Here is a 6818-nt window from a genome sequence, read left to right as displayed (position 1 = left end):
TACCCTCCTGCTTGAGATGTGGTTATCACTGTTACCCTGCTTGAGATGTGGTTATCACTGTTACCCTGCTTGAGATGTGGCTATCACTGTTACCCTGCTTGAGATGTGGCTATCACTGTTACCCTGCTTGAGATGTGGTTATCACTGTCACCCTGCTTGAGATGTGGCTATCACTGTTACACCCTGCTTGAGATGTGGTTATCACTGTCACCCTGCTTGAGATGTGGTTATCACTGTCACCCTGCTTGAGATGTGGTTATCACTGTCACCCTGCTTGAGATGTGGTTATCACTGTCACCCTGCTTGAGATGTGGTTATCACTGTTACCCTGCTTGAGATGTGGTTATCACTGTTACCCTGCTTGAGATGTGGTTATCACTGTTACCCTGCTTGAGATGTGGTTATCACTGTTAGATGGTTATCCACTGTTGCCCATTGAGATGTGGCTATCACTGTTACCCTGCTTGGAGATGTGGCCTATCACTGTTACCCTGCTTGAGATGTGGCTATCACTGTTACCCTGCTTGAGATGTGGTTATCACTGTGTGGACCCTGCTTGAGATGTGGTTATCACTGTCACCCTGCTTGAGATGGCTTATCACTGTCACCCTGAGATGTGTTATCACTGTCACCCTGCTTGAGAGATGGTTTTACTACTGTTACTTCCTGCTTGAGATGTGGTTATCTGTTTGATAGTTGATGTATTGAAGTCTGTTATGTCTCTGGATCATGTCTAGAATACCCTCCTGACATGAACCAGAGACCTGAAACCCAGTATAACACTACACCACACTGTGTCTGTCTGTAATGTGTCTATATACCCTCCTAACATGAACCAGAGACCTGAAAACCAGTATAACACTACACCACACGGTGTCTGTCTGTACGTGTCTATAATACCCTCCTGACATGAACCAGAGACCTGAAACCCAGTATACACTACACCACACGGTGTCTGTATGTAATGTGTCTATAATACCCTCCTAACATGAACCAGAGACCTGAAACCCAGTATAACACTACACCACACGTCTGTCTGTAATGTCTATAATACCTCCTGACATGAACCAGAGACCTGAAACCCAGTATAACACTACACCACACGGTGTCTGTCTAATGTGTCTATAATAATCCTCCTAACATGAACCAGAGACCTGAAACTCCAGTATAACACTACACCACACGGTGTCTGTCTGTAATGTGTCTATAATACCCCTCCTAACATGAACCAGAGACCTGAAACCCAGTATAACACTACACCACACGGTGTCTGTCTGTAATGAGTCTATAATACCCTCCCTGACATGAACCAGAGACCTGAAACCCAGTATAACACTACACCACACGGTGTCTGTCTGTGGCCGTGTCTATAATACCCTCCTGACATGAACCAGAGACCTGAAACCCAGTATAACACTACACCACACGGTGTCTGTCTGTAATGTGTCTATAATACCCTCCTGACAAGAACCAGAGACCTGAAACCCAGTATAACACTACCACACGGTGTCTGTCTGTAATGAGTCTATAATACCCTCCTGACATGAACCAGAGACCTGAAACCCAGTATAACACTACACCACACGGTGTCTGTATGTAATGTGGTCTATAATACCCTCCTGACAAGAACCAGAGACCTGAAACCCAGTATAACACTACACCACACGGTGTCTGTCTGTAATGAGTCTATAATACCCTCCTGACATGAACCAGAGACCTGAAACTCCAGTATAACACTACACCACACGGTGTCTGTCTGTAATGTGTCTATAATACCCTCCTGACAAGAACCAGAGACCTGAAACCCAGTATGACACTACACCACACGGTGTCTGTCTGTAATGTGTCTATAATACCTCCTGACAAGAACCAGAGACCTGAAACCCAGTATAACACTACACCACACGGTGTCTGTCTGTAATGTGTCTATAATACCCTCCTAACATGAACCAGAGACCTGAAACCCAGTATAACACTACACCACACGGTGTCTGTCTGTAATGTGTCTATAATACCCTCCTGACATGAACCAGAGACCTGAAACCCAGTATAACACTACACCACACGGTGTCTGTCTGTAATGTGTCTATAATACCCTCCTGACAAGAACCAGAGACCTGAAACCCAGTATAACACTACACCACACGGTGTCTGTCTGTAATGTGTCTATAATACCCTCCTGACATGAACCAGAGACCTGAAACCCAGTATAACACTACACCACACGGTGTCTGTCTGTAATGTGCCTATAATACCCCTCCTGACATGAACCAGAGACCTGAAACCCAGTATAACACTACACCACACGGTGTCTGTCTGTAATGTGTCTATAATACCCTCCTAACATGAACCAGAGACCTGAAACCCAGTATAACACTACACCACACGGTGTCTGTCTGTAATGTGTCTATAATACCCTCCTAACATGAACCAGAGACCTGAAACCCAGTATAACACTACACCACACGGTGTCTGTCTGTAATGTGTCTATAATACCTCTCCTAACATGAACCAGAGACCTGGAAACCCAGTATAACACTACACCACACGGTGTCTGTCTGTAATGAGTCTATAATACCCTCCTGACATGAACCAGAGACCTGAAACCCAGTATAACACTACACCACACGGTGTCTGTCTGTAATGTGTCTATATTACCCCTCCTGACATGAACCAGAGACCTGAAACCCAGTATAACACTACACCACACGGTGTCTGTTCGGTAATGTGTCTATAATACCTCCCTGACATGAACCAGAGACCTGAAAACTCCAGTATAACACTACACCACACGGTGTCTGTATGTACGTGTCTATAATACCCCTCCTGACAAGAACCAGAGACCTGGAAACCTAGTATAACACTACACCACACGGTGTCTGTCTGTAATGTGTCTATAATACCCTCCTAACATGAACCAGAGACCTGAAACTCCAGTATAACACTACACCACACGGTGTCTGGTCTGTAATGTGTCTATAATAATTCCTCCTGACATGAACCAGAGACCTGAAATTCCAGTATAACACTACACCACACCGGTGTCAAGTCTGTAATTTTCCGTGCCTATAATACCCTCCTGACATGAACCAGAGACCTGAAACCCAGTATAACACTACACCACACGGTGTCTGTCTGTAATGTGTCTATAATACCCATCCCTGACAAGAACCAGAGACCTGAAACCCAGTATGACACTACACCACACGGTGTCTGTCTGTAATGTGTCTACTAATACCCTCCTGACAAGAACCAGAGACCTGAAACTCCAGTATAACACTGCACCACACGGTGTCTGTCTGTAATGTGGTTAGTTAGTCTGTTAGGTCTCTGGTTCATGTCTATAATACCCTCCTGACATGCGTGCGACCCTCATTGTCATCCATGTCATCACACTGTCCTCTGTGTCAAGCTGAAACCCAGTATAACACTACACCCAGCACATCCACACTGTGTGTGTGTGTGTGTGGATAATCTGTATGATGGGGATTATTTAGGATTAGAAGATATCAAAGGAACTACGGCCTTCACTGCCTAATAATGACTCAGTGCTAATGGCTGACTTCACTCAACTGTGTGTCTGTTTGTAGGTAATGTAATGACATCACTCAAACCGTGTGCCCTTTGCCCTTTGCCCTCTGCTGTTTTTAAGTCACCCGTGTTTACAAGCTACAGAGAGAAGTTGTTTTGTTGAGGGGTCGACAAGTCTTCTGTATGACATACCCATCAGTCACATTTCTCTGTGGCTTCATCTGTCCCATGGGATGGTTTATCTCCTGACCACAGATCAGATGTTAGCTCTGTCATCGCCTCCCTTAGTTTGTTTTATAATGTTATGTCCTGACCCTAGATCAGATGTTAGCTCTGTAATCGCCTCCCTTAGTTCGTTTTATAATGTTATGTCCTGACCCCAGATCAGATGTTAGCTCTGTAATCGCCCGTAGTTTGTTTTATAATGTTATGTCCTGACCCCAGATCAGTGATGAGTGTCTTATGAGCTTTTTATTAAGCAGCATTTTGCATTGATCAAAGTTGATGTGTATAAATACTGGCCCTTCAGCCAAAGGGTTTTTATTCCTTATAAGAGACTCGCTTTTACCATTTAACATCCTGTTATAATGATCAGCGCGGTGCCTTAGTGACATCACATCCTGTTATAATGATCACATTCTGTTATAATGATCAGTGGTGCCTTAGTGACATCACATTCTGTTATAATGATCAGTGGTGCCCTAGTGACATCACATTCTGTTATGATCAGCGCAGTGCCTTAGTGACATCACATCCTGTTATAATGATCAGCGCGGTGCCTTAGTGACATCACATCCTGTTATAATGATCAGCGCGGTGCCTTAGTGACATCACATCCTGTTATAATAATCACATTCTGTTATAATGATCAGTGGTGCCTTAGTGACATCACATTCTGTTATAATGATCAGCGCGGTGCCTTAGTGACATCACATCCTGTTATAATGATCAGCGCGGTGCCTTAGTGACATCACATCCTGTTATAATGATCACATTCTGTTATAATGATCAGTGGTGCCTTAGTGACATCACATTCTGTTATAATGACAGTGGTGCATTAGTGACATCACATCCTGTTATAATGATCAGCGCGGTGCCTTAGTGACATCACATCCTGTTATAATGATCAGCGAGGTGCCTTAGTGACATCACATCCTGTTATAATGAACAGCGCGGTGCCTTAGTGACATCACATCCTGTTATAATGATCAGCGCGGTGCCTTAGTGACATCACATCCTGTTATATAAGTGACATCACATTCTGTTATAATGATCAGTGGTGCCTTATGACATCACATCCTGTTATATAGTGACATCACATTCTGTTATAATGATCAGCGGTTGGCTTAGTGACTTCACATTCTGTTATAATGATCAGTGGTGCCTTAGTGACATCACATTCTGTTATAATGATCAGCGTGGTGCCTTAGTGACATCACATTCTGTTATAATGATCAGTGGTGCCTTAGTGACATCACATTCTGTTATAATGATCAGCGTGGTGCCTTAGTGACATCACATTCTGTTATAATGATCAGTGGTGCCTTAGTGACATCACATTCTGTTATAATGATCAGCGTGGTGCCTTAGTGACATCACATTCTGTTATAATGATCAGTGGTGCCTTAGTGACATCACATTCTGTTATAATGATCAGTGGTGCCTTAGTGACATCACATTCTGTTATAATGATCAGCGTGTGCCTTAGTGACATCACATCCTGTTATAATGATCAGTGGTGCCTTAGTGACATCACATTCTGTTATAATGATCAGCGCAGTGCCTTAGTGACATCACATCCTGTTATAATGATCAGCGCGTGCCTTAGTGACATCACATCCTGTTATAATGATCAGCGCGTGCCTTAGTGACATCACATCCTGTTATAATGAACAGCGCGGTGCCTTAGTGACATCACATCCTGTTATAATGATCAGTGGGTGCCTTAGTGACATCTCATCCTGTTATAATGATCAGCGCGTGCCTTAGTGACATCGAATCCTGTTATAATGATCAGCGGTGCCTTAGTTACATCACATTCTGTTATAATGATCAGTGGTGCCCTAGTGACATCACATTCTGTTATAATGATCAGTGGTGCCTTAGTGACATCACATTCTGTTATAATGATCAGTGGTGCCTTAGTGACATCACATTCTGTTATAATGATCAGCGTGGTGCCTTAGTGACATCACATTCTGTTATAATGATCAGTGGTGCCTTAGTGACATCACATTCTGTTATAATGATCAGTGGTGCCTTAGTGACATCACATTCTGTTATAATGATCAGCGTGGTGCCTTAGTGACATCACATTCTGTTATAATGATCAGTGGTGCCTTAGTGACATCACATTCTGTTATAATGATCAGTGGTGCCTTAGTGACATCACATTCTGTTATAATGATCAGTGGTGCCTTAGTGACATCACATCCTGTTATGATGATCAATAGTGGAAAACAGAAATGTGGCCAGTTTTTGTCTTGTGGAGAAACCAGGAAATGGATGATTTGACCAGGAAATGAATGATTTGACCAGGAAATGAATGATTTGACCAGGAAATGAATGCGTGAATAATTTGATCCATATTGGATCTGAGCGTGAATGTGCTATTCAAAATGGTCAATACCTGTGTTGTCATTGAGGGGCAATTTGTTTTAGCTAACGGCACTTTTAATAAATTACAATGAACTGTTTTTCTTTAGATGGTTGTGTCAGAATTGAGACATTTTATGAATCTGTATAATTTGTGGTTTTATCAGAATGGAGAGTTGTCTTTCTCTAATTCAACACACTGATATTGAAGGAGCTGTAATCAAAGGCAGACTACAGTCAGACCAAAACCACTAAAAGCGTGAACTGCTCCTGTGTTCCCATCAGTCTCCCTGAATATACTGTCCTGTGTTCCCATCAGTCTCCCTGCTCCTGTGTTCCCATGAGTCTCCCTGAATATACTGTCCTGTGTTCCCATCAGTCTCCCTGAATATACTGTCCTGTGTTCCCATGAGTCTCCCTGAATATACTGTCCTGTGTTCCCATCAGTCTCCCTGAATATACTGTCCTGTGTTCCCATCAGTCTCCCTGAATATACTGTCCTGTGTCCCATCAGTCTTCCCTGGAATATACTGTCCTGTGTTCCCATCAGTCTCCTGAATATACTGTCCTGTGTTCCCATGAGTCTCCTGAATATACTGTCCTGTGTCTCTGTCCTGTGTTCCCATCAGTCTCCCTGAATATACTGTCCTGTGTTCCCATGAGTCTCCCTGTATACTGTCCTGTGTCTCTGT

General features: G+C 43.3%; 2 long non-coding RNA genes across 10 annotated transcripts; one reads left to right on the top strand and one right to left on the bottom strand.

Annotated features, from left to right (window-relative positions):
• Window positions 1–952: 952 nt before the first annotated feature.
• On the bottom strand, window positions 953–3203 carry LOC127924239 (uncharacterized). Of its 4 annotated transcripts, XR_008117297.1 has the most exons (7): window positions 3098–3151; window positions 2904–2925; window positions 2279–2496; window positions 1878–1957; window positions 1638–1717; window positions 1399–1478; window positions 984–1001 (listed from the first exon to the last, which is right to left on the bottom strand). It is a non-coding gene; the product is annotated as an uncharacterized LOC127924239 (long non-coding RNA). The 4 variants fall into 4 exon arrangements; XR_008117295.1 differs by lacking the exons at window positions 1638–1717; window positions 3098–3151 and adding an exon at window positions 3180–3203 and having other exon boundaries at window positions 953–1001; XR_008117294.1 differs by lacking the exons at window positions 1638–1717; window positions 2904–2925; window positions 3098–3151 and adding an exon at window positions 2579–2656 and having other exon boundaries at window positions 953–1001.
• Window positions 3204–3984: 781 nt separating this feature from the next.
• LOC127924238 (uncharacterized) lies at window positions 3985–6227 on the top strand. 6 transcript variants are annotated; one of them, XR_008117292.1, is made up of 3 exons: window positions 3985–4227; window positions 4910–5071; window positions 5627–6227. It is a non-coding gene; the product is annotated as an uncharacterized LOC127924238 (long non-coding RNA). The 6 variants fall into 6 exon arrangements; XR_008117293.1 differs by having other exon boundaries at window positions 3989–4227; window positions 4910–5151; window positions 5666–6227; XR_008117288.1 differs by having other exon boundaries at window positions 3989–4227; window positions 4910–5151.
• Window positions 6228–6818: the final 591 nt, after the last annotated feature.

Source organism: Oncorhynchus keta, unplaced genomic scaffold (assembly GCF_023373465.1).
Source record: "Oncorhynchus keta strain PuntledgeMale-10-30-2019 unplaced genomic scaffold, Oket_V2 Un_contig_3875_pilon_pilon, whole genome shotgun sequence".
In the NCBI taxonomy this organism is placed as follows: Eukaryota; Metazoa; Chordata; class Actinopteri; order Salmoniformes; family Salmonidae; genus Oncorhynchus; species Oncorhynchus keta.
Note: the sequence above shows the minus strand (reverse complement) of the source record. Positions and strands in the feature narration are given on the sequence as shown.